Consider the following 13,017-nt stretch of genomic DNA (forward strand, 5'->3'; position numbering starts at 1 on the left):
GGGGCTGGAAGGGGTGGGGGTGGGACCGAAGCCGAAAACAGCCCCTTGCCTATGTTGTCCCCCCCGGCCCAGGGCAGGTGAAGGTGGAGGGTCCATGCCAGCTCCCCACAGCTGCCCACTCAGCTCTCCCCAACCCAGCTCCAGCCAGGTGTGGGGGGATCTCGGAGCCGCAGCCTGGCCATGGTAAGAGCTGCGCGGGCAGCTGTGGGGAGCCACAACGGACCCTCCACCTGCCCGTGGTGCAGGGGGCCTGAGGAGAGCAGCCCATGTCCCTGCCCCCTGGGCCTCCCACCCAGGGCAGGTGGAGGGTCCCCACAGCTGCCCACATGGCTCTTATCGAGGCCAGGCTGCAGCTCCAAGGTCTCCCCAGCTAGAGTTGGGTCAGGGAGAGCTGCATGGGCTGGGGGCTGTACTCAGCACCTCCCCTCTGCCCCCCACTGTTCCCATATCTACTCTAGAGACACCATCAGAGGACCCAACCACATCAGCCACACCATCAGGGGCTTCACTCCTCTGATGATTAGAAATCTTTCACCTGCACATCTACTAATGTGATACATGCCATCATGTGCCAGCAATGCCCCTCTGCCATGTACATTGGTCAAACTGGGCAGTCTCTACATAAAAGAATAAATGGACACAAATCAGACATCAGAAATGGTAACATACAAAAGCCAGTAGGAGAACACTTGACTCTCCCTGGACATTCAATAACAGATTGAAAAGTAGCCATCCCTCACCAAAAAAACTTCAAAAACAGACTTCAAAGAGACACTGAAGAGCTACAATTCATTTGCAAACTTAACACCATTCATTTGGGCTTGAATAGGGACTGGGAGTGGCTGGCTCACTACAAAAGCAATTTTCCCTTTCTTGGTATTGACACCTCCTCATCACTTATTGGGAGTGGACCACATCCACCCTGACTGAATTGGCCTTGTCAGCACTGGTTCTCCACTTGTAAGGCAACTCCCTTCTCTTCATGTGCCAGTATATTTATACCTGTATCTGTAATTTTCACTCCATGCATCTGAAGAAGTGGGGTTTTTACCCACAAAACCTTATGCCCAAATAAATCTGTTAGTCTTTAAGGTGCCACCAGACTCCTCATTGGTTTTGTCCATTATGGTTAGGGGGGGTGGCTAACTCTCACCCAAACCTACTACTGGGAGAGGTTGACTCTTTTTATCCATACCCGAACCTACAGCCCTTGGAGGTGGGGGAGAGGAGAAGGAGAGGGTCTCTGTTAGAGCCTCTCCCTTCCTCCATCCTTCCGCTATTGGGGGTGGTGGAAATATTTATTTTCTTGGCTTGTCTGCCATTTGCACAGCCACTTCCCATTACTCATAGATTCCAAGGTCAAAGGGGACCGTCATGATCATCTAGTCTTACCTCCTGCACATTGCAGGCCACAGAACCTCACCCACGCACTCCTGAAATAGACCCCTAACCTCTGCCTGAGTTACTAAAGTCCTCAAATCATGGTTTAAAGACTTGACGTTATGGAGAATTCACCATTTACACTTGTTTCAACTTGCAAATGACCCATGCTGCAGCGAAAGGCGAAAAACCTCCAGGGACTCTGCCAATCTAACCTGGGGGAAAATTCCTTCCTGTCCCCAAATATGGCAATCAGTGATACCCTGAGCATGTGGGCAAGACCCACTAGGCAGATACCTGGGAAAGAATTATCTGTAGTAACTCAGAGCCTCCCCATCTAGTGTCCCGTCTCCAACCATTGGGGATTTTTGCTATTGGCAGTCACCGATGGGCCACATGCCATTGTAGGCAGTCCCATCTTACCATCCCCCCCATAAACTTATCAAGCTCAGCCTTGAAGCCAGTTAGGTTTTTTGCCCCCACTGCTCCCCTTGGAAGGCTATTCCAGAACTTTACTCCTCTGATGATTAGAAACCTTTGTCTAATTTCAAGCCTAAACTTATTGATGGCCAGTTTATATTCATTTGTTCTGGGGTCCACATTGGCGCTTAACTTAAATAACTACTCCCCCTCCCTAGTATTTATCCTTCTGATATATTTATAGAGAGAAATCCTGTCAGCTTCTTTTTGGTTAGACTAAACAAGCCAAGCTCTTTGAACCTCCACTCATAAAGTAGGTTTTACATTTCTCAGATCATCCTTGTAGCCCTTCTCTGCACCTGTTCCAGTTTGAATTAATCTTTCTTAAAAATGCAAGACCAGAACTGCTCACGGTCTCACCAGTGCCTTGTATAATGGTACTAACCCTGCCCCGTCTCCACTGGAAATACCTCGGTTGATGTACCCTAGGACTGCATTAGCTTTTCACGGCCACATCACATAGACTGCTCATAATTATCCTCTGATCAACCAATACATCCAGGTCTTTCCTCTGTTGCTTCCAACTGATAAGTTCATAGAAAAAATTCTTGTTAGTCTCTAAACGCATGACCTTGCACTTTGCACTATTAAATTTCAGCCCATTTCTATTACTCCAGTTTACAAGGTCATCCAAATCTTCTTGTATAATATTCCAGTTCTCCTCCATATGACAATACCTCCCAACTCTGTGTCATCTGCAAATTTTATTAGCACACCCATGCTTTTTGTGCCAAGATCAGTAATAAAACTGTTAAATACGATGGTCCCAAAACTGATCCCTGAGGAACTCCTCTAGTAACCTCCCTCCAGCCTGACAGTTGACCTTTCAGTAAGAGCCCTTGTAGTCTCCCCTTTAACCAGTTCTTTATCCACTTTTCAATTCTCACATTAATCCCCATCTTCTCCAATTTAACTAATAATTTCCCATGTGGAACTGTATCAAATGCCTTACTGTAATCCAGATAGATTAGATCTACTGTATTTCTTTTGTCTAAAAAATCAGTTATCTTCTCAAAGAAGGAGATAACATTGGTCTACCTTTTGTAAAATCAAGTTGTATTTTATCTCAGTTACTGTTCACCTCTATGTCCTTAACTACTTTCTCTTTCAAAATTTGTTCCAAGACCTTTCACACAATTGAGGTCAAACTAACACGCCTGTAGTTTCCTGGATCACTTTTTTTACCCCTTTCTTAAAAATAGGACCAACGTTAGCAATTCTACAGTCATAAAAGGTATAACACCCAAGTTTACAGATTCATTAAAAATCCTAGCTACCAGGCTTGCAATTTCATGTGCCAGTTCCTTTAATATTCTTGGATGGAGATATATATTAGATAATCATTAGATATATGAGATAATATTCCTGGCCCCACAGTTTAGTCCCACTAAACTGTTAAAATTGATTTCCACCTCGGATGTGCTAATTTTTATCTCCATATCCTCATTGCCATTAGCCACCCTGCAACTACCCTTAAGCTCTTCCTTAACCTCATTAGAAACTGAGGCAAAGTATTTATTTAGGTGTTGGACAGGGCCATGCCTAGATAATCTTTAATCTCCACCCCATCTTCAGTGCTTAATGGTCCCACTTCTTCTTCAAAGACAGAATCTTTGACTATTGGTTTTAATTCCCTTTGCAAGGTCCAACTCAGCTTGGCTTTTGGTAGCTCTCACTTCAACCCTATACTTTCTGACCTCCAAGAGGTAGCTTTCCTTGCTGATCTCCTCTCACCTTCCATTCCTTTTAGTGCTTCTGCTTTCTCTTAGTCACCTGTTTGAGATGCTTGCTCATCCAGCTTAGTCTGCAACCCTTCCCTACACATTTTTTTCCCTGGGTTTGTTTAGTCTGGAGAAGACTGGGTTTGTTTAGTCTGGAGAAGAGCAGACTGACAGGGGGGACATAACAGTTTTCAAGTACATAAAAGGTTGTTGTAAGGAGGAGGGAGAAAAAATGTTCTCTTTAACCTCTGAGGATAGAACATGAAGCAATGGGCTTAAATTACAGCCATGGCAGTTTAGGTTGGACATTAGGAAAAACTTCCTGTCAGGGTGGTTAAGCACTAGAATAAACTGCCTATGGAATGTTGTGGAACCTCCATCATTGGAGATTTTTTAAGAGCAGTTTAGACAAACACCTGTCAGGTATGGTCTCGATCATAGGTGGGCAAACTACGGCCCGCGGGCCACATCCAGCCCACGGGACCCTCCTGCCTGGCCCCTGAGCTCCTGACCCGGGAGGCTAGCCCCAGACCCCTCTCCTGCCGTTCCCACTCTCCCGCAGCCTCAGCAAGCCGCGCCACCAGCGCAACGCTCTGGGTGGCCGAGCAGTGCAGTTGCAGAGCCACAGCCTGACCAGTGCTCCAGGCAGTGTGGTAAGGGGGCAGGGAACAGGGGGTGTTGGATAGAGGGCAGGGGAATGGGGGTGGTGGTCAGGGGGCTGGGGTGTGGATAGGGGTTGGGGCGATCAGAGGGCGGGGAACTGGGGGCTTGGATGGGGCAGGGGTCCCAGGGGGTAGTCAGGAAGGAGAGGAGGTTTCCTAACAGTGATTCTATGTGCTATATGTCTCAAAAACAACAAATACTGGATTTTTGCTCCAGTGGATGTTCTCCTTTTTCTGGTACCAGGACTGTTCTATGTCTTCTCACTAATTCCAGTGATACCAGTGTTCTCAGAAAACTGAAGCAGGGCATCTGTCTTGTGATCATGATAAACTCAGTATGGATCAGACAGTTTTGGTTCTCCAACCCCATGGATCCGTCAGCCTATCTGCAAATCACCCTCCTGCTTCCCTCCCTGCCAGAATCAAGGCAAGATTCTACACTTGGACCTTGCATCATTACACTTCACAGCCTTAAAGCTGGTTGGATTGTTGGATCATATTAAAGAAGTTCTGTATTAAAATCACAAATGAGTTTGATTCCCCATAGTTTAAATTCCAGGGTATTACTAATTAAGAGGTCTCTTGGTTTTTAATACTGCTTCTCTCTCTCTCTCTGTGAAACTTGCAAGCTGCTAATTGTGTTAGTACATTCTAACACAGAGTCTGTTCTCAAAGAAATTCTTTGTAACAACTACTCACACAGAGAGAGACTCAAAGCAAGAAACAGCACCCAGAGACTCCCCGCCCTTTTGTTGTATTCATCTCGCTTTGTTAACAATTGTGATTAAAATAGAGATAGAAGATGTATGTGGATGGATGCTTGGTGTGGATAATAAACTGCCTCCTGAATGATCAGGGAGGTGCCAGCCTAAGAATCCAGTGTCCATGGGCTGAAGAAGGTGTCAAGTGGAAATAACCAGAGGATCCCCAGAGGGCAGACTGGAATCCACCCAACAGCCTCAAGAATGGGAGAACCAAAGAACAAGATAACATCTGGCAGCATGGAGCCATCAGGAATGTGTCATCTGCTGATTGATTCAGCAACAGCATGATGAAACAATTCCCATAGACTGGTATAGGAAGAAATTCCTATAAAAATGGATTCTAGAAAGTGAAAACTTTGGAGTCTGATTCTGCAAACCAACTTCCAGGAGCATCAGCTGTGCATCTGACAAGGCCCTGCTCCCTCCTCATGTCCAGGCCACCTGGGCAGTGGCTTGGCATGAGTAACTCTAAGGCTGATAACTATGATAACAACCTTGCAGAACCTGTGTGTGTATGTGTGCGTGTGTGTATGAATGAATGTGTGAATAAATATGAAATTGAATGGAATGTTATAGCTATAACTAACTGCTTACTATGATTCTTTCTGTATTCACAATAAATGTGGCATTTTGCCTTTTCCCCTTTAATAAAATCCTGCTGGTTTTTATTTTATTGGGATAACAGGATTACTTGAACTTCTCTCGTATCAACAGCCATCACCTAACTAGCCTAGATAAAGAGAGCAAGTGGCCTTACTCTACAACAGGCATCCCCCAAGGCCGTGCTTCTATAAAGTTGCCCTGTTGTATTTCCACTGTGAGCTCTTGATTCCTGCATATACTGCAGTAAAATCCTACTCATTCACCATACAAAATGAAAAAAGAAGGGAAAGTTGAACAGCCAATAGGAAAAATATATTGATACACAATGAATGATCTCTAGACTCCTATTGCCACTTATAAGATTAAAAACATTACACCCCATAATACTATGGGTTCTCATCAGGGCCGGTTCCAGGCACCAGCATTCCAAGCAGGTGCTTGGGGCAGCAGTTAGAAAGGGGCGGCAGTTCGGTGGCAGCTTCGCCCCTTTCATAGATTCATAGATACTAAGGTCAGAAGGGACCACTCTGATCATCTAGTCCGACCTCCTGCACAGCGCAGGCCACAGAATGTCACCCACCCACTCCTATGAAAAACCTCACCCATGTCTGAGCTATTGAAGTCCTCGAATCATGGTTCAAAACTTCAAGGAGCAGAGAAGCCTCCCTCCGGCCGTGGCGGCAAATGGGTGGCAACTTCTTCCTTTTGCCATCTGCGATGGCAGTTTTTTTCACTGCTTGGGGTGGCAAAAACTGTCTAGCCGGCCCTGGTTCTCATGTACTCCTAAAAAGAAAAGGAGTACTTGTGGCACCTTAGAGACTAACAAATTTATTAGAGCATAAGCTTTCGTGAGCTACAGCTCACTTCATCGGATGCATGTACTCCTATCACCTTTTGGGAGCAGCCTCAGCCTGCAATTCCTTACACATAAGAAACCCTTCCAAACACCCACTTACACCAGCCTGAATTTGGCTTATCACCATGTATATGTGCTGCCACAGATTGAAGATAAAGGAAGGAAATTCTGGCTTTTATTAATGCCATTCCCAAAATGGCTGAAGAGGTTTCTTGTAAGTCATCAAAAGGTGCTCTCTATTCCTACAGAAAGAGGCTTTTCCTGTGTACCTAGCTAGTGCATTGGAGTTCAAAGTGCTGTCCAGAGCGGTCACAATGGAGCACTCTGGGATAGCTTCCGGAGGCCAATGCCGTCAATTTGTGTCCACACTACCCCAAATTTGACTCAGCAAGGTCAATTTTAGCGCTACTCCCCTTGTTGGGGAGAAGTACAAAAGTCAATTTTAAGAGTCCTTTAGGTAGACGTTGCTCTTGCCATGTTGCAGCCCTCGGCTGGCTCCCTTTCTTCATTGCATCAAACCAGTAATTTTCACTTTCAAGGCACTTTGAGGTGTAGCTTCACCCTAACCATCATCATTTCTCATTGCTGTTAGGATGTTATTTCCAGCCTCCACTCTTTCAGTGATACCATCCTTCCTCATCCACTTGTGAAATTTTCAAACAAGTATCTTTGTGATTTCTACCATGCTGCCCCTCACAAATGGGAGGAGCTCCCATAAACATCCACAAAGCCATCTCGTTGTTCTCCATCAAATTTCTCCTCCTTTGCTGTGATGTCTACAAAAAGCTTGGCAACAGCTAGGCAGCTAGTACATTGAGACCTCTCCGTGTCGTGCTGACCAGTACTGTCTCATTATGTCCCTGTGGTCCCCCATTTGTCTATATCTACCTGTTGTCTCTTGGCTTATACTTTAGTTTGTAAGCTTGTTAGGGCAGACACCATCTTTCTGTAATGTGTTTCAACAGTGCCTAGCATAGTCCTGGTCCATGAACAGGGCTTTTAGACACTATTGCAATACAAATAATTAACAATAAATAATAAATTCAGAAGTAATTCATTAGAGAGACAAAGTGGGTGAGGTAGTATCTTTTACTGGACCAACTTCTGGTCTTTCTCACCAACAAAAGTTGGTCCAATAAAAGATATTTCTTCATCCACCTTCTTTCTAAAACTCTTAATCCAGTCCTAAGACCGCCCCGGCTACAACAACACTGCATATAAGTAATTCATTATTATTTATACAGCACTATAATATATATATGGTACTTTACAAATAGGTTACCCATATACAGGATAACCATACAAGAACAAGGATGTGTAGACACACTATCTGTAGCATGCGGGCAATGGAAATATTCACAGGAGAAATATGTATTAAGCAGGGAGCCTGTGTATTCTGAAATTCTACAGCCCCTATCTGGAATTAGCTATAGGATCTACCCCTTGCTGTAGAATCTAAACTCTTATTTAAAACAATTGGTTTCTAGACTTTATGGTTGGAGAAAAAGAAAAGGAGTACTTGTGGCACCTTAGAGACTAACAAATTTATTTGAGCATAAGCTTTCGTGAGCTACAGCTCACTTCACGAAAGCTTATGTTTATCCATGTTTAAAAAGGATGAATTCAAACTGGAGCAGGTACAGAGAAGGGCTACTAGGATGATCCGAGGAATGGAAAACTTGTCTTATGAAAGGAGACTTAAGGAGCTTGGCTTGTTTAGCCTAACTAAAAGGTTGAGGGGAGATATGATTGCTCTCTATAAATATATCAGAGGGATAAATACAGGAGAGGGAGAGGAATTATTTAAGCTCAGCACCAATGTGGACACAAGAACAAATGGGGTATAAACTGGCCACCAGGAAGTTCAGACTTGAAATCAGACGAAGGTTTTTAACCATCAGAGGAGTGAAGTTTTGGAATAGCCTTCCAAGGGAAGCAGTGGGGGCAAAAGATCTATCTGGTTTTAAGATTCTACTTGATAAGTTTATGGAGGAGATGGTATGATGGGATAATGGGATTTTGGTAAGTAATTGATCTTTAAATATTCAGGGTAAATAGGCCAAATCCCCTGAGATGGGATATTAGATGGATGGGATCTGAGTTACCCAGGAAAGAATTTTCTGTAGTATCTGGCTGGTGAATCTTGCCCATATGCTCAGGGTTTAGCTGATCGCCATATTTGGGGTCGGGAAGGAATTTTCCTCCAGGGCAGATTGGAGAGGCCCTGGAGGTTTTTCGTCTTCCTCTGTAGCATGGGGCATGGTTGACTTGAGGGAGGCTTCTCTGCTCCTTGAAGTCTTTAAACCATGATTTAAGGACTTCAATAGTTCAGACATGGGTGAGGTTTTTCATAGGAGTGGGTGGGTGAGATTCTGTGGCCTGCGCTGTGCAGGAGGTCAGACTAGATGATCAGAATGGTCCCTTCTGACCTTAGTATCTATGAATCTAAAATTTTATTTTTCGAAATGACACAAAACATGTATGCTGAAATTAAAATAGCTTCTTTCTAGATTTTCTGATATCCAGAATTTTGCAAAGTTCATCTAAACTGACTCGACAAAGCATGCCCGCTTCCATACACAATAGGGAAAGTGAATCAAGTCTGTCCTGACACATTGTTTTTCTCTGAGGGTTTTTTATTCTTTTCAGCTGAGAAAAAGAGCGTTCTGCTTTGCTTAGTCTGCCTATTGGGTAATCCAGCCCTGGTGTTGTCCCTACAAGACTTTGCCATACTCGAAAATTGAAAATGTAGCAACTGTGTAAAATAAATTGAATTCAATACCAAAATAAAAAGGACTACTATACCAATTTTATTACTCATTTTCATTCACATTTAGTTCAATAAACCCCTCCATTTTTAATGGAGAATTTCCTGCTTACTGCACTTGAGCTCTTCAGAAGGGCCATGCTGCAGTATTTAGGCCCATTTTGGGCAAACTAGATAGGGTCTTGGTTTTAAGGCATGATATATAGGAATGCAAAAGGAGGTCACTGGCACTAAAACGAAGGTAGAAGCTTCTCCAAGCATAGCAGGTAGGTGGAAAGTAACCATAAAATCAAGAGTGGGAGGAAACCAAAGGTACAAATTAGGAGACAGGATTGAGACAGACATAAAAAGCAATGGGGAAGGAGGAAGAAACGAAAGAAGAGATTGGTGCAGAATCTTGAAGGCAAGGACACAACTTGAATTTAATGTAAAATAATAATAATAGAGGAAGCCAGTGAAGGGTGTCATATCTGGTAAAGGAACATGGACTGGCTACAGAGCTTGTTTATACACACCACATGTTCATCAGAGGATCCTCTACTGCTCTGTCAGGTATGGCTTTGGTTCATTTAAATAAGGTGTTTTACACACAGCATCACCTAGTGACTGAACAGTATAATACAGTTTAGCATTCCATTACATCTCCCTCTTTAAGTTCTACATTCTTGCCATTTACACTCATGCTATCTTTGAAGTTCTGTACAAATCAGTCTGTTAAGTGTCTCTGAATAGTATTGGTTTTCCAATTACATGACCTGAATGTGTAACAGCTTGGTCATCTGGTTATCTATTAGTTGCAAAGACTGAATGTGGTCAATTTGAGTTGTCTTCTTGTTCTGCATCTGCCTCTGTAAAGTTTGCTCTGTTTATTGTTCTTTCTGAGGAATTGTAGCTGTCAATCGTTTTTGCTGAACTCCCCACTGTCAACGTCGATCACATATGGTCACGGTGCTGAATTCTTTTTCTTTACCACAACTGGAGTTGTCCATCTTTTTTTCTCCAGCCGATTTGACATGAATATGGTCACCAGGTTATAGACCCAGCATTTCTTTAACTGAATGACATCTGTTGTAAAACTGTTAATAAGCTCTTTTAGCCTTTTTAACCAAATTTGGTTACTTTCTTAATGTCTAGCCACTTTGGAGATGGATTGTTCCAAAGTTGGAACAAAAACTCTGAATGGTCTTCCCATGGGGAGTTGTGCTGGTTTATATCCAGTAGCTGCTACTGATGTTGATCTTAGTTTTGTTGATGTTAGTCTCTAAGGTGCCACAAGTACTCCTTTTCTTTTTGCGAATACAGACTAACACGGCTGCTACTCTGAAACCTGATGTTGATCTGTAACTCAGAAGAGCAAGGAATGAATCTTCCTGATGCAAGATTTTCTTGGCTGTCTATATAGCTCTCTCAGCCTCTCCATTCACTTGTGAGTAATATGGGCTGTAATAATATGATCACAATCATATTTCATTTGGAATTAAATTCTGCTGCAGTAAATTGTAGTTCATTATCCATCGCTAGTTGTTTTGGAATATCAAAATGAACAAAAGTGCATTTCAGTTTCTTGACAGCCCTGCAATGTTATGTCTTTCATTTACATTATTTCTACATACCTGGAAAAATAGCCCACGATGACCAGGTAATGTCCTCTGAATCACATAAATCTGCGGTTAGTTTCTTTCTTTCAAGGTCTCTCTGGTTAAGAGGACTTGTACATTGTAGATTTGTACTGGATGTTTTTTCAAAATCCTCCACAAATTCTTCCATCCTTCTCACTATGCCAATCATGGCTGTCACACTGTGGCTGAGAAAACTGTTAATCTTTGATCACATACAAAGACAAAAGCTAGGCATTTGGAATGTAGGTTGCTTCTGTGATGATCTAGCGCATACAGTTCAGAACTGCTAGTTAGAACTGTGAGAGGTAACTTCAGCTCTGGGAAGGGTTGAAGGTGATTGTAACTCCCTTCTGAGAGGACTGTGCCATAAGCTCCTAAGCCAATTTTAAAGTCAATAGTCTTGCAATCAATATTCAAATTCACTCTCCAGACAGTCTCCATGTTATCACAAGCGATAGATCCCAGAAACAACGGCTCTTGATTGTTTGTAATATGAGTCAACTCCCTGATTTCTTTGGTATGACTAACAGCTACAAAATGATCATATTTCATGCAGTTATTACCACCACATGCTTGTGGCTGACATGCATCATCTCTTGGGATCTGACTTTTTCCAAATCTTGTGCACGTAGGCTGGAATTTGTCCCTCTTATCCTGGGAGTTCTCTCACTCCTTGACTGAAGGGTTTTATGATAAACTGTAAACAGACACTTGTGTTAAAAGTTCTTGGCTAGTTTTTCAAGTTGCTCTAGGATTTGCTATTTCACCAGCTCAGAATGCTTTGCTCTCTGTCTAGCTGTAGCTAGAGTTAAATCTCTTTTAAATTGTAGCTACTGTGATTATCACTACAAAAGTTTTTTTTTTCCTCCTGCTGATAATAGCCCACTTTAATCGATTGGTCTCATTAACAGTTGGTATGGCAACCCCCATTTTTTCATGTTCTCTGTATCTATCTATCTATCTATCTTCCTACTATATTTTCCACTGCATGCATCTGATGAAGTGGGCTTTAACCCATGAAAGCTTATGCTCAAATAAATTTGTTAGTCTCTAAGGTGCTCCTCGTTCTTTCTGTGAAAAGTTTGTGTGTTTCAACCCAGTAACCAACCTCTCCGATATTTTAATGTTTTTCATTCTCAAAAATCAGTTTCCAGCCAACGTATGCAGCACTCTTATAAAACATTAAAGCATTCAACTTTTTCCCCTGGTTCTTGAATTCTCTGGTGAAAATATGCTCTTTCATAAATCACATTTCTCTGAGGTATAAAGGATGCATCACATAGTCAGAACTTTCAAAGTCATCTTTGTGACTGTCTTCAGTAAAGTCAAAGGATTTAAAGATATGTTCTGCTGGCTTCCCTGTAGCATAAATTAAAGAAGATACCTGTATATTATCAGTTTCCTTGTGGAACCTGGTAGCAATGCAAGATCTTGCAAATATTGTTTCTAGTCAGTTCATTCTGAAGGTTTGTCAAAGTTGGGGGCATTGAAGAGTGGCATATAGATGAGATCCTGCAACCTTTGTTGCTTTATACCTTTAGTTTCTATTCTTAGGCCTGGTCTACTACGAGAATAACGTAGCTGAAGTCGACGTATCTTAGATCGACTTAGAATCCCCCGTCCCCTCGTCGATTCCGCTTCTGCTCTCGCCCTGGTGGAGTTCCGGAGTCGACAGCAGAGCGATCAGGAATCGATTTATCGTGTCTACACAGACGTGATACATTGATCCCCAATAGATCGATCACTACCCGTCGATCCGGCGGGTAGCGTAGACGTGGCCTTAGTTTACTCTTTACATAATGTCATGTTCCTGTGCCAGATATCGACTTGCTTATATATACCATAAGATCTTTCAATGCTCTGTCAGCTATGAGTGAGGTTCCTTTAAATAAGGTGTTTTTTTTTTAAACACATTGCCACCTAGTGGCCAAACAGTATAATACAGTTTAGTATTCCATTACAAAGAGGATCAATGAGGGGACAGATATGGTAGGAGTAGCAGAAGAAAGATGATCCTACCACAAACATTTTGGATTAACTGTAGAAGCAAAAGGTGAGATGCAGGAAGGCTGCAGTAACTGAGATGAAATGTAATCAAAGTTCTGTTTAAGAGATGAAATGTCTCATGTCCCATCTCAGGATGGGAGAGTCCTGGAAACCAAAAA

This window comes from Dermochelys coriacea, chromosome 5 (genome assembly GCF_009764565.3).
Source record: "Dermochelys coriacea isolate rDerCor1 chromosome 5, rDerCor1.pri.v4, whole genome shotgun sequence".
Classification (NCBI taxonomy): domain Eukaryota; kingdom Metazoa; phylum Chordata; order Testudines; family Dermochelyidae; genus Dermochelys; species Dermochelys coriacea.